We start from the raw sequence: 7,298 nt of genomic DNA, 5'->3' as shown, positions 1-7,298 counted from the left end.
GGAGTCACTTGGTGAGTGCTCTCTGCCTGCATACGCAGGGAATAAGAGGTTGTTTGCCTGAGGAAGTTGTCCGTGGTACAGTCTCCCTTCGGTAGAAACCTCAGCTTTAAGGCTAAAAAAGAAGTGGGACTTGCTGAAGCAGGTCTGTCCTGCTCGCCAGGAGCCAGCCCAGGCCCTGCAGGGAGCTCAGATTGGGTGGCAGTGGTACTGTGGACAGCCCCGGGTGGCAAGAGGAATCGCCAGCTTGCTGTCCTTGGCTCAGGCTCGGAATTCACTCTCTGACAACAGTGAGGCTTTGCAGTGCTCCAGCCACAAGGAATATCTCCAGATTTCTCCCTTTCTGATTTTCAGGCAGGGGCATGTGATAATCCACTTTAATTTCTGCATTTAATTTGCACCTCAAGGCTTTCCATCGCAGTTGTTTCCAGTCAATGCTTTTATTATTTCAGTCACGTGCAAGTTATTAGTTTTGAATGGGTCAGAATTCTGACAGAAATGAAAATGCCTTTATTTGTGAGCATGGTGCACGCTATATGACACAAACCCTGCCTTTGATTACTTTTCCATAGCTGTCGCAGGGCTGCTTGGAAGCTTGCAGGATTAGAAGATGGCATCAGAACTCATTGAGATATAAATGACTTTAATATGCTTTGACACGCACCTCAGTAAATAAGGCTGGTGTGTTGCCAAGGTGATGCTCCGGTGTTGCTATGACTATATCAAATAGCCATGGTTACTTCTTCCTGGTCCCACTCAGAGGGGCCTATCTCCGAAATGTCCTTTTAATAGCTTGTGACACTAATAGAGTGATAGGGATTCTGGACATGAATAGGATGCATGTGATCCACGCTGGGAGCTGTTGCCATTAACATATTCTGAAGGCTCTGCTGTGGGAGAAACTGCTCCGGACCCAGCCCTGCTCTGCCCACTGCTGACTGCTGTCCTGTTAGGATGGTGATCCGGTGTGATCCTGGCCACAGTGATCCGGTGTGATCCTGGCCCTGGTGATCCAGTCCTTCCTCTCCATCACACTCAGATGAGAGACATCTTGGCTTTTCATTTACCTATGCAACACGATTTGAAATCTGGTTTTGCAACGAGATGGTGGTTGTTTTTTTTTTTTTTTTTTTCCTTTTTTTTTCCCCAAGAGTTATAGGCATTCAGAGAAATAAGAGCAATTAGTCTGCATTTAAAGACACTTCTTCTCTTGCATTAGCAGACAGAAGTAGTAATTGGTATAATATCCCCAGGAGCTGGAAGCTGGTGTAGCCTTGTTGACTTCAAAATGTGGTTTTATCTTGAGTTGTTTTGCAGGAACATTGCAGTTCTGGTGAAATGTGTGGTGGGAAAGCAGATGACACGATTGTCTTCTTTTCAGTTGTGCCTAACACATCTGAAGTAACTTAATCACCTCATTCAATTTAGCCCTGTTATATTTTAATATTGATAGCATATTTATATATTTATATGGTACACCAAAACACAGAGCTTGGGCATCACGATGGGAAGCTGTTCAATTACCACCTGCCTGCAATAAGCTGACAGTTCTGAGCCGAAATGCTCAAGAATGGCAATTTCCCAGGAAATTCTGATGCTCTGGCTCTTGATTGTACTTTTGCAATCACGAGTTTTGAAACATTGGAATCTTCTGGAAAAAAAAAAAAAAAAAAAAAAACATTTTTTTTTATTATTTAACAGCTACCCTCTCTAATCAAAGATCAGGACTTCTGCTCCCAAGCCTGCTGTTGCTTTGCTGTGTGAAGAGCTGTTTATCATCTGGGCACAGTACTGTCCCATCGAAGAAACAGGTAAAAAAATTGATGTCATTCAGTGATGCCCTGAGACACAGTTAATTGACAGTAATAGTTATTTGTGACTGTGGTTGCAAAATGTTGAAGAACCTACTGGGGAAAGACAAGATTTGCCTCCTTCAGAGAAGCTCTCTCCAGGCTGTTCATGGGGTGACCTTGTCTGACCGTGGTTTTGGTGGAAAATGCTCCCCTTTCTTTTTCTTCAGTAATGAAGATTGCAAGAGTTCACAGCTAATTTTCTGCAGTGAAATGAGTGTCTTTCTGTTTTAGAATTGAGTCACTTGGTGAAATGTTTTCACAGGGGTGCATGAGCACGTGGATGACATGCATGTGTGTTTAAGTTCTTCCAGACAGTCCAGTAGTCCTGTGCCTCCATTTGTCATTCTTGAACCTGGGCAGCTCCCCCCAAAATACCCTGTTTTCTTGATGAGCTCTGGCCAGAAGCTCACTCTGGGATTTTTCCTCCTTGCTCACCTCTAGCTTAGGGTAAAAATGGCAGTCTTCAGCCTCCCAAATGCATGGGCTTTCTGCTATTGAATTTCCTCCCGTCTCTATTACTACATTTTTCGAGGACATTTACTGCATTTCTAATTCCACCAAGTGGCAGTGGGGCTTGCTTTCTTGCTCTCCATGGGTCTGAAGTCCCCAGCAAGGGAAGCAGGGCTGAAATGCAGCTGGGTGAGATCAGCTGGATTTGGTACTGTCACAGTGATCTCTTTATCGCATAAATGATGGCACACACATGTTGGAATTGGAGCATGTGAATGTGTCGATGTTCCACAAAGCTGTGGCATAGAACTATGCAGAAATAAGCCAGTTTACGTCTGTAAAAGATTGAGTTTAAATTGATTCACTTCTATCACAATACTTCTTTCTTTTTTAATGTAGACGAGCTTTTGTGTGTCTAACTGTCCCTGAACTCAAATGGCCAGAGGGATTGTGGTTCAAATTATCCATTAAAAACAATCTCCTGGCAGAGACCAAGCATGAAAAATTCAGTCCAAAAGATGAAAGGTTCAGTAAATGTTAGGAGTTCATGGCAAGAGAGGATTATAAGGGTTTGCAACCTACACTAGAGTTGCCATAAGCAATATACACCCTAGCACATATAGGGCCAAAGCTCCCATCAACTTTAAAGGAAATGGATTAAAGCTTTAAGCTGAAAGCCTCATGACTAATCATCCATGTGACTAACCCAAACTGTCACAGGATTCTTCAAGTGGCTCTTTTAGTTCAGAAATAGCTGCTGCTGAAAACTCATTGGGTTAATTCCTTAGCTCAGGTGGCAGAAATGGGAGGTTTGAACGGGAAAGGTCTGATACCCAATCCCCACTGAAAATCCAGACGAAGCAGCAATGCTTTTCCCCGGTCGTGAGGGTGAGCAGCACTATGGAAGTGCTGTACATGATTTTAAGCTGTATCCTTACCGGAGATCCTTCTGGATGGCATAACCAGGGGTGGAGAGCTGCTTTCAGAAAGCCCTCCCACCATGAAAGAAAAAGAGGTTACAACAATTAATAAATGTTATTTATAAAGTACTTCCCACACCAAGAGCCTTTTGGGAGCAGCATGAACCATTAAAATGAAATCCAATTATAAAACCCAATCACAATTAAATTGTTCATATCCCTCCGTGGGAGCCCTGTCTCAATCAGTCACTCTGTCTCTCTCCTATGGCCATGCAGCAGAGGAGGTTCAACTCATTTGTTTGTGGCATCAACAAGAGAACCCTCATTAGCTGCATATTATGGAGCTGTATGGGCTAAAGTATTGAGATTAATATGAAATAATTAGCTCTGATGAAAGTTATACCTCACTCAGAACAGCTGGGACTTGAATAGGATGCAACTGAGACTTGATTACTGTGTCATTACAGTATTAGTGCTGTGTACAGTCATTGTCATACAACTCCAAAATGCCTTTGATACGATTACATTTTAATTGAATACTAGCCATTCTAGGGCTTGATGGCACTGCAGCACTGGGGGGGGGTAACTTCATTGTGTAATGACTTTTGTTTTGTCTTTATGAGTAGAGCAAACTTCTTAGCATTTAAAAAGCAGTCCTCACGGGGGCATTTCCCTCCTGGGAGAGCTTTAAAATGCATATTGATGGTGTCTCCACTCAAGTTTACTCCAGAAAATGGCAAAATCAGGACTGTGATAAATTCATACCCCTGAGGCCTTCATGCCTGTCACCTGGCTGTGTGCTGTGGTCCCAAGGAGAGTCCTGGTGACAGGTAGGACAGGGAGGAGATCTGACTGTGGCCACACCAGAATCTAAGGCTGTCCCAAATGGGGTCTCCATCAGCCTCAGTGAGAGGTTTCCTCCATCCCACAGACAGCAGAGGAGTGCATACCCCAACCACACCTGTGTGACAGGCAGGGGACACTTTGCTGTGCCATCCCCAGGTCAATTCTAAAGATATTTGCCTTCAGAATTACTATTAGAAAAGGAGAATTCAAAGTCTTTAAAAGCAGATTTCCATTTTACAACAGTTAATGTCAGGTTGTTTTAAAAATGTCCTAATTAGGAATTGCCCTTCTTAATATCTGACTGACCGAGGCCTGAAGGTTTAAGGTTAATGCAGAGCTACACACATTTCATCCCCAGGTGCTGTTTGGAGGACAGTGGTTAAGGTTATGTTCTCACTGGTGTCTGCAGCTGTGCTGTGCTTTGCATATAGAAGTCAAATTTAATTATTTAATTTAAATTTTTCTGTAGCATCTTCCTAGCACAATACACAAGGTATTTAAGGACTTGGAAGTGGAATGATTGTACCTAATTTAAAATGAAATCAGGAGAGATGGATGTGTTCAACATGCCCTGGCATTGCAGAATTAACTCTCTAACACATATGCATCCAGTGCTAGGGTGGATGTGGATTTACAAGGATACATTAAGAAGTGATGAGCTGCCTTAAGAAATCAAGTGCAGATTTGCAGCTCCTGCCCTGTTGTTGGACTGAAGCTGGGCTCTACTCATAGCTCTGGAGCTAAACACCCCCCAGAACTCAGGAACTCTTAATTCCAGATGTGAGTTTGAATTTGGAAGCTGGCCTGTGTAACAACTCAGTCTGAACTCCTGTTTCAGACCCCTCAATAAAACAGGGGTTGTGCTAGATGCACACAGAGCTCCGAAGATTTATCCCAACTTGTTCTCTCAATGTGAGTCATCAGAAAGCATAACTGCCATGTAAAATTACATTGTTTTGTTCTTGGGGGAGCCAAGAATAGAGCTGCTCCTAGAAGTGTGGTTGGTCTCTTCCACAGGGAGAACAAAACATGACATTATCAACTCAATTTTATAGATCAAATAATTTAATATGAGTTCAGATTAATCTTAAGCAGGCAAAGCTGCTTCTCCCACTGAGCTGAATAATGTAATCCAGCCACGCTGCTGCTCTTCTGTTTCTTGTTTGCCCAGAACATGAGACCATGACCCCATTTTACAGGATACATGCCTGGTCCCACAAGAATGGCACATAAATGCACATGTGCCCCATGGCACACATAGGATGGGAAGACATGCATCATGAGGCTCTGATATTAAATTATCTCACTCCCTCAGCTGCAGGAAAACTGTTTTTAAATCCCTTTGTTTTGTGGGCTGGGAATCAGTTTTTGCTTTCTAGTCTGGTTTGTTTATTGTCTGCTTCATCCCCCTCACTAAAAAATAACAATAAATATTACCTTCCTCCTTCAAAATCCAAAGCAATTTTCAGATGGTGCCGTATGCCAGGATTAGGTTGGTTTTTAATGTACCATTACTATTTTTGAAAATTGGTCAAAATAAATATAGAGATAACAACCTGGGAATGAACAATTGGGTCTTCTAGAGGCAAACACAAGTTATAAGTAAAATTTACTGCTTAGCTGAAACATTTCTGAATGCTAACAGTGTGACACAGGCAGAGGAGGCAGACCACGTGTGCTGGTTTATTAGCTTAAAAATGAATAGCTGGGCTTTCCACGCTCATCAAACATAGCCCAGAGGAAGCTCAAACTGTTAAGCTTTCCAAACATAACTCGACCGATAGCTGGGTGCAAACCCACAGGACCTTCCGTGCACAAAAACTCACCCCAAACTTTATATAGCTCATTCATCCCTGGATATATCGGCTTTGGTGAATTTACTGCAGACCCAGGAAATTATGTTTTATTTCACTGAAAAAATAAATAAATAAACATATATATAATAATTCTCTGGTGTACCAATAAAGAGTTACTTGATACGGTCAGCAGAGGGAATACTTGACTCAGCAATCATAAAGCAGCAAGGCCAAGAGGAGCAGGGGCTCTGGGAAGGGAGGCAGAGCCCCAGGCCTGAGGGATGCAGCTCCTGAGCTTCCCCCTTGCCATGCAGTTGGGTGTGCTGGAGGCCACCAGGCTCGCAGGAGGCAGGTTCGGAGGCTGTGCGCCATGCTGGCATACAATTTCACAGATCTGCTCAAAAACTGGGTCTGAAAATCATCCACGGAGCTGTCTCCTCCTTCCTATGCAAAGCGAAGGATGCTCTCCCCTCTCCCCGGTGGCTAAGCCCACACCGCCTGGCTGAGCTGTGGTCATAAGGAAACAAGCTCAAAGATTTGGAGGATTTTATTGAATTTATTTATTTTTGTCTATTTCTTTCAGCTTTTCCACATTCAGCCCCATTTAATGAACGCAAGTTTTGCAAGATCCAGCTTCAAAGGCAGACCACTGGCAAAGGAAGGGGAAGGGAATTGACTGATGTGGAAAATCGCACACTCTAGGCTTTTTGCACTGATTGAAAGGTGTTAACCCCTGCCTGGCCAGCAGCAGTGTCTGGGGGGGAGCAAAACACCCTGGTGTAATAGGGCAAGGGCTGGATGAGTCCAAACTGTTTTCTTGCAGAAAAATAGGATTTTGAAACATTCGTCTCCCAGTCACTTTTTATGGATTGTTTCCATTTTTGTGAACAAAGGCAAACACGCTAAGAGGAAAATGGTTTTAACCGTTCAGCTTCACTTTGAATGTTTCAGAGAAAAAAAAAAGAAAAAGAAAAAGAAAAGAAACCTGAAGACATAACCCTGGAGGTTTCTTTTACTTAAAACTTTGGATTGCTCTATTTGGAGTCCGAAAAAGATTATGCAACAAAAATCAGCAGTTTGCACACAAGGAGAAAAGACACTCATGCTCAGCTCAGTTAGCACACTTACTCATTAATCATTTTTTGCCACAGCATTTTAGGGAAACATATGCAATACTTCTCTTAGGATACGTGTGCAGCCATGAGCTGTTTAGCCTTGATCTAACTCAACAGATGCAGCCCCGTGCTCATCTCACTGTGCAAATTACACCTCTAGAAACGTTTTCAAAGTTTCTGTATCTTCAGCTCTGAGATTTCAGAGTGATGCTCGTGGAAGTGAATTCTCATGAGACCAGATGCTGCAAAATTTATAATTGGAAATGCACAGAGCCGTCATGGCCTTCATATTGAGCTAAGCCCACAGAAAAGCTGCAAGCC

General features: G+C 43.0%; 1 long non-coding RNA gene across 1 annotated transcript; it reads left to right on the top strand.

Annotated features, from left to right (window-relative positions):
* Nucleotides 1-741: 741 nt before the first annotated feature.
* LOC121058971 lies at nt 742-7,056 on the top strand. Its single transcript, XR_005814404.1, has 3 exons — nt 742-1,107; nt 1,699-1,808; nt 6,446-7,056. It is a non-coding gene; the product is annotated as an uncharacterized LOC121058971 (long non-coding RNA).
* The last annotated feature ends 242 nt before the right edge of the window (nt 7,057-7,298 follow it).

Source organism: Cygnus olor, chromosome 23 (genome assembly GCF_009769625.2).
Source record: "Cygnus olor isolate bCygOlo1 chromosome 23, bCygOlo1.pri.v2, whole genome shotgun sequence".
In the NCBI taxonomy this organism is placed as follows: Eukaryota; Metazoa; Chordata; class Aves; order Anseriformes; family Anatidae; genus Cygnus; species Cygnus olor.
This window is presented reverse-complemented; position numbering and strand designations above follow the sequence as displayed.